This window comes from Sinocyclocheilus anshuiensis, unplaced genomic scaffold, assembly GCF_001515605.1.
Source record: "Sinocyclocheilus anshuiensis isolate Anshui unplaced genomic scaffold, SAMN03320099.WGS_v1.1 scaffold163, whole genome shotgun sequence".
Taxonomy (NCBI): Eukaryota; Metazoa; Chordata; class Actinopteri; order Cypriniformes; family Cyprinidae; genus Sinocyclocheilus; species Sinocyclocheilus anshuiensis.
Genome location: NW_015548223.1, coordinates 1,635,903 through 1,643,687, shown reverse-complemented (window position 1 = coordinate 1,643,687; position 7,785 = coordinate 1,635,903). Strand labels below are relative to the sequence as shown.

At 30.1% G+C, this 7,785-nt stretch overlaps 1 pseudogene; it reads left to right on the top strand.

The window, feature by feature from the left end:
- The window catches only part of LOC107654294 (tenascin-like), a 58,686-nt pseudogene extending 51,390 nt beyond the window's left edge, over nucleotides 1–7,296 (top strand).
- The last annotated feature ends 489 nt before the right edge of the window (nucleotides 7,297–7,785 follow it).

The window sequence follows — 7,785 nt, the reverse complement described above, 5'->3', positions numbered from 1 at the left end:
TTATATATATATATATAAACAAATTATAATATAATATAATATGCAACAGATCAGTAATTCATGTACATTCAAATGTAAAACCATGAAAATATTTTAAATGATTAATTTAAATTAAATAATTATTATATTAATGTAATTAAATACATTGAATTTATTTTATTTTATATATATAACAAAACAACACCATGATTTTATAAATAACCAATAATATAAGTATATAATAACAGATCAGTCATGCATGCATATATATATATATATTTTTTTTTTTTTTTTTTTTTTTCAGATAACACAATACCAAAATAATGTTTTTATTATTTAATTAATTTACCTCCAGCCCTGGATACGCCACGCAGCCTGACTGCTGTCAATGTCACTGACACAAAGGCGCTGTTGCTGTGGCAACCTGCCGTGGCGTCCGTGGATGGATATGTGATCACATACAGTGCAGACACTGGTGAGGAAACTCCTGCACTCTCTATTGTGCTCTAGTTTGGGTTTCTTTATTCATGCTTGACTTGTCTGCATTGTCTCTGCTGCTGCTCGCCCTGAGTAGAGCAAAAAATGATTTGAGATATTTTAATATTACGTGTCACACCGCAGGACACTGCTGTCACTGCTTGACATGTCAGCTACCCCAAAATAAACCCACATCTGTTTTCACATTCAGTTACTGTATTATCATTTCTCAGGCTCTTGTCTTTTTTAGTTTTATAGAATAATTTCTGATTCATGTATTTTTCTCCACAGTGCCACCGATATCAGAGCAGGTTTCTGGAAACACGGTGGAGTTTGAGATGACTTCACTGGCTCCAGCAACTCAATACACTGTCAATGTTTTTGCCATCAGAAGCCGAGAGAAAAGTGCTCCAGCGACCACAGACTTCACCACAGGTGAGAGGAGCTTCAGCCATTACTAGAGCTCTAGCGCCCCCTATAGACCTCATCCAATACAGCAGCATTTCTTTATCTGTATTATCATTTCTCAGGCTCTTGTCTTTTTTAGTTTTATAGAATAATTTCTGATTCATGTATTTTTCTCCACAGTGCCACCGATATCAGAGCAGGTTTCTGGAAACACGGTGGAGTTTGAGATGACTTCACTGGCTCCAGCAACTCAATACACTGTCAATGTTTTTGCCATCAGAAGCCGAGAGAAAAGTGCTCCAGCGACCACAGACTTCACCACAGGTGAGAGGAGCTTCAGCCATTACTAGAGCTCTAGCGCCCCCTATAGACCAATACAGCAGCACTTCTTTATTGAGCAGTTCATATGCGGCGGGATTCTCCGGAAACAGGGAGGAATTTGATTTAAAATTATAGTGAAATTCTGTAATGCATTTTTATTTTTTTGCATATGATTCATATGTTAATATATTAACATTAATAATAATATAAAATATTTCTTTTTTGTATTGTTTTATGTCCTATTCATTTTAATTTTCTTATTATTTAGTCATTTCCTATTCAATATAATGAGTATAATTCTCATTATACTCATTATATTCTATTAATTAAATTCATTTTCATAATTATTTTAATTATTATTTTATGTCCTATTATTTAATATGTCTTCATCGAAAATTAAAACCATTTAATTTATCACAAAAAAATTTTTTCAAAATAATAATAATAATAATTATTATTAGTAGTAGTAGTAGTAATATTAAAAGCAGGTTTAACACAGCTTTTAATGTTTTGTTTTATTTAAGAATAAACATTTTTTAAAGAAATGTCCTGTTGTTCTATCATATGTGACCTAATTGAATAATACAAAACATTTAATGTATCAAAATACAACAAATATGGAATATTTAAATCAGCATTAACACAGCTTTTAATGTTTTATGTTTTTTAAAATTATTTACTGTTAGTTTCTCGTGTGTCCTGGTTGAAAAAAAAAATTATGTGCCACAAATTACTTAAAAATAATAATAATTATAAGATATAATAATAATAATACTAATATTATTTATTTTTTTATGGTTAATAATAAAATAAAATTTGTTTAAAATATTGTATGCCTTGCATCTGATAATCAGTACAAAAAAAATGTATCTTTTTCCAAATGTAACTACCTGCATAATAGTAATAATAATAATAAACTGCTGGCCTGCTTATTTCAACACTTTTTTTTCTGTTTTGTCAAAAACAGTTTTGTAAATAAAAATGTATTCTCCCATAATGCATCAGTGAGAGAACCTGAGTTTAGGATACTTTTTATACTCAGCTTTCTTCGCTGAAAATACCGTCATTCTCCTGATTCTCAAAATAATGGACTGTCATTAACACAGCTAATGCTGTGATAACAATGATCAATTCTAAACAATGAATGCATTTTTTATTTATTTCCAGCTCATTCATAAGTGTTGCCCCTAATATTAGCATGTTTTTTTTTTTAATTCTAACTCATCTAATTGTCTGAATAAATGTCAGTGTAATCTGATTTCTCTGCTGTTATGTAGATGTGGACACTCCGCGTGATCTTGTTGTCAGTAATATTCAGACAGACAGCGCCGTTCTCACCTGGACGCCGCCGCGGGCCGCCATCACCGCATATATCCTGACCTTTGAAGCAGCGGACGGGGATGTCAGGGTCAGAATTCTCACATACTACTAACCTTCAGATGTTTTTAGCTACCCACTTCTGCTATTGAGAATTTCAAGCTTTTAGTGTAATTACATAGGCCATATAAAAGGGTTCGTTCAACCAAAAATCAACTTGTGTTGTTTGCAAACCTGTACGACTTGCGTTCTTCTGTGGAGCACAAAAGACGTTTTTGAGGTTGAAATATCTATTTAAAACTATACCGTATACAATCCATGCAGATTTATATTGTGTTAGTCATAATATATAACTAATATAACCTATATGCATTAGTAATATATATGGCTCAAGGCACAATTTGAGCATCTGGAGAATATTGTATAAGTGTACATGAATTGCTTGATAATATATTATATTATAATATAGTTTATAATACATATTATTGCATGTATAAAAATACTATAACAAAATGTATTTATTTATTTATTTTAATTCGTTAATTAATTAAAACATTTAACATCATAACAAAAAAAAAATTTATTTTATTTTATTAATTTATTTTATATAGGCACAATTTGAACATCTAGAGAGTTTTGTTAATTTTGCAAATTCTAGAATTCTGTTTTTGGATACGATTAGACAACAACAATAATCATCATCATCATCGCTATCATAATAATAATAGTCATAATACTAATCAGAATAATAATAATATGTTTTATTTGTAATGCAACTTATACTCAAAGTGCTGCAACATTACAAAAGTGATCAAAATAATATATAATATATGATGCATAACAATAATTATTAAATACTAAAAAGGTGTTCAGATCATGATTGATGCATGTTCACACAGGAACTGAATCTAGAGCCGTCTGCGACCTCACACGGTCTGTCTGATCTGAGAAGCAGCACTGAGCACACAGTCCGACTGCAGGCCGTCGCTGAGGACAAGCGGAGCACACGGATCAGCACCGTCTTCACCACAGGTCAGTCTGTTTACTACACACAACACTGCTTTTCTCCTAGCACAACCTCAGCTATATTACTCTTGATCAAACTTCCAATCACCCTTAAAGTCACCATGAAATCAAAACTGACAATTCTTACTGCAATATTCCATTAAAAAAAAAAAAAAATGTCCAAGGCAACGTTTCTCATTTTTGTTCAGTTTAAGCTGAAGTATTAAAATAACTAAAAATAAATAAACTAAAAATAAAAACTATTTAGACATATTTAAAAAAATCTGATACTGGCTTACTAATATCCCATTCTTATTGCATCGTATTATGGTCTTGATTATTACTCTGTCTTCAGAATTGTTTATCAGTCATTCCTTTTGGGTTTAAATTCATATGTTTTATTATTTCTGATTCATGTGTTTAATGGTTTGATTTTAATATACAGCACTTTGGTCAGTCTTGTGGCTGTTTTCAAATGTGCTGTATAAATAAATTAACTTGAAATTAATGCTTGCTGTATAATAAATTAACAAAATGGCAAAAACTCATAACAAAATTAATAAAACCTTTAAAATTGAAATGAAAACAAAAAATATAACAATAAAATCTAAATCAAAACATTAGCAAAAACTACAAACAGTATATAAATTATTCTAAAATGACCATTACTGTAAATAAATCATTACTGTAATCTTTAATCAATAACATTAATGCTCCACAATAAGGAAAATACTATCACAATTATTGTATATATATATATATATATATATACTACACGCACACATACTGTGTATATATATATATATATATATATATATATATATACTATTTTATTTATTTATTTGTTTGTCTACAGAATATAGTTTTTAAGTTTTGCGTTTTAATTTTCATTTATTTAGTTTGAGCTATTTTAGTACTTAAACTAAATAAAACCAAGAAAAGTTACCTTGACAATTAGCTGAAATAAAATGAGTTTACTTTTCAAATTCTTTTTTTTTTTTTCAGTTACTCTTTATTTTATTTCAAATAGCGGGAAAAAATATGTTTTTAGTTAACAATAATAACCTTGCACTAATTATGAAGATTATTTACTGTTTTATGCAGTCAGATTTATTTGTTTTATTATTTTTTTAGCAGTCAGATTTATGCATTAAGTTCTTTAAAAACAGATCCACTTTTTGGCTGAGAGGAAAATGCACTCACTGATCTGTGTGTGTTATGGGACTTTGAGCTTTGTAACTTTTTTATGCTCAAACAACAACATTACAGACTAACTAAAGTTGAAAAAGTGAAAAAGCATAATAGCACCCCTTTAAAAATAAAGGTTCCAAAAAGAGGCGATGTCAGTGATGTCATAGAAGAACCATTTTTGGTTCCAAAAAGAACTTTTTAGTGAACAGTTCTTAAAATAACCATTTTTCTTAGTGTGAAGAACACTGTAATTATCTAATAAAGCAATAAGCCCCAAGAAGCCGTGGTTTACAGTGAATTTATAACAGCTAAGGGGCATTGTTAGGAATGACGCGAAGCGAAGTGCCTAAAACCCCCTTAGCTGTTATAAATTCACTGTAAACCACGGCTTCACGGTGCTTATTGCTTTTATAAAATGGTTATTCCATATACGTAGTTAGGTTTCACAAAATAAAACAGATCAAATAAAGTGTAATGATATTAATAAAAACAGTATTCTTCCACCAAACAATGTAGTTCCTCAGAAACAGTTGTGGTTGCAACAAGCAACACACAAAGTAAACAAAGGTGTATGTTTGTAGAGTAATTTACAACAGCTTTGAACGCGGCTCAACCAATCAGAATCAAGGACCGGAACTATCCGTTTTCTAAAGAACATTTTTTCACTATAAAAACTTTTTGTACAATGGAAAAGTTCCATGGATGTTAAAGGTTCTTCATGGAACCATCAATGCCCATTAAGAACCGTATCTCATGGAAATATGATGATCATAAGGTCATTTCACCCTAGAATACATGCATACTTCATGATGCATCGTTCTTAAATGAGTGATAATATTTCATACCCAATGTTGGCAAAGGTTTTGTAATATTTAGCTTGTAATATTGTGTCTTTGTGTCTCTCTTTAGGTGATTCCTTATCATATCACCAGAACAGACCCTTCTCCACCTATGACAATGACAATGACATTGCCGTCACCAACTGTGCCCTATCCTACAAGGGAGCGTTCTGGTATAAAAACTGCCATCGAGTGAACCTCATGGGGAAATATGGAGACAGCAGTCACAGCAAAGTAAGTCATATTCTCCAATATTTTGGCCAATTAAATTTTATATCAAAATGAATTTTTCTGGCGTTTTTTTTTTTTTTTTTTTTAAGTTAAATAACATTAATAACAACTTTTCTCAGTAAAATAGACAAAATATACATACTTTACAATTAGGACCCATTAGTTAATGTCAGTTAATGCATTAACTATCAATGAGCAGCGCATTTGTCCTGGTATTCTATTTATTAATTAACAGTATTTATTCATTTTGTTAATAAACATACAACTGTTCATTGTTAGTTCATGTTAGTTCAGCTCCATTAAATAATATGAACAGATACAACTTTTGATTTGAATAATGTATTAGAAAATTTTAAATAAACATTGATTAAGATTAGTAAATGCTTTAGAAGTATTTTTCATTGTTAGTTCCATCTAAAACTATTAAACATTTTTGTTACTTGAAATAAACCTGAAATAAAATAAAATAAATATTAGATGAATTACTTATTTAACTGGTTTCAGTTTCTAGTTTTTGTTTAGTTTAAGTTAGTTTAAACAGTAAAATTACTCAATCAAAATTAACATTGGACTAAAACTAAAACTGAAATAAAAATAAATGAAACCTAAATAGTAATATTTAAAATAAACATTAAAAAAAACGACAGAAGCACATAACAAAATTACTAACAATGTAATTAAAATTAAAATTAAAAAAATAAAAGCTAATTCAAAATATTAATAAAAACTATAATAGTATATAATTAATACTAAAATAACACTGGTTTATTCATGTTAACTAAGGTAGTTAATAAATGGAACCTTATTAAAAATAAAGGCTCATTCAAAATATTAATATAAACTATAATAGGATATAATTAATACTAAAATTACACTGGTTAGTTCATGTTAACTAATGTTGTTAATAAATGGAACCTTATTGTAAAGTGTTACCAGTATAACTTAATATTAAGAGGATAGATTTGCATCATAATAATCAGCAGTCTAAATGAAAGTGTAATTAGTAAAAAACATAATTTTCCCTTGGAAATATAATCCATAAAACGTCGTCCAAGTCCTCAGGTTCAATAATGCTCGAGTAGATAAAAGTACAAATTCCCCCAAATAATATTCAACTACAATAATTAAAATACATTTAAGTACTTTATACCTTTTCATATACAACACTGAAATGTTTTGTAACATATTGAAATTAAATGAAACTATTTTAATTCACAGGGCATCAATTGGTTCCACTGGAAAGGCCACGAGCATTCGATTCCATTCGCGGAGATGAAGATCCGGCCAGTCAATTTCAGAAACTTGGAAGGCAGACGGAAAAGATCATAGACTTTAAATGTCCCTCTTTGTCTTTTCCCCAAAATCCCACACATCTATCGTCAACAGCCCGTCTCTCGTCACAGACAGATACAGTTTTAGCCATTCGAACATTGCCCTCCATGTCAACATTATTAGACCAGTGAACGCCAGCGAATACGGTTTCTTTAGACCTTTGATATGTTAGAAACAGCCGTGATTGGTGGAGGGTTTTTGACATAAACTTGGTAGAAACAGGCATGACATGTGATGTTTGAATGTGACGGTACAAGATCTTCCTATAACAAACCTCCATTTTCAGAATGATTAAAGGAAATATTCAATGATCTTGTACAGATTTTTTTTCAGAGGAGGAAGTGTATTTGAGACCAGTGATGTCATTTCCTCAACTGAATCATTACCACGCTCAGGTCTGACATGCGGTAGTCAGAATGGTGCAAATAAGTGTGCTCATTTTGTCAGTTTTCAAAATTAAAGAATCAAATTTCAATGTGATTGTTTTCTTTTCCCCCATAGAGTCCTCAGTATCTATAATCCCTAAAAAGTGTTTATTAAACTTGATCTCTTCTCCTGGAATGTGTCTAAAATTGATCTTCAACAAAATAGGAAATAAAAATTTAATTTGTAACGTTGGGATTTTTAATGTGTTGTCAAGTTCTCTTTACCTATCCAGAAAAAATAAATAAAAATAATAATTAGT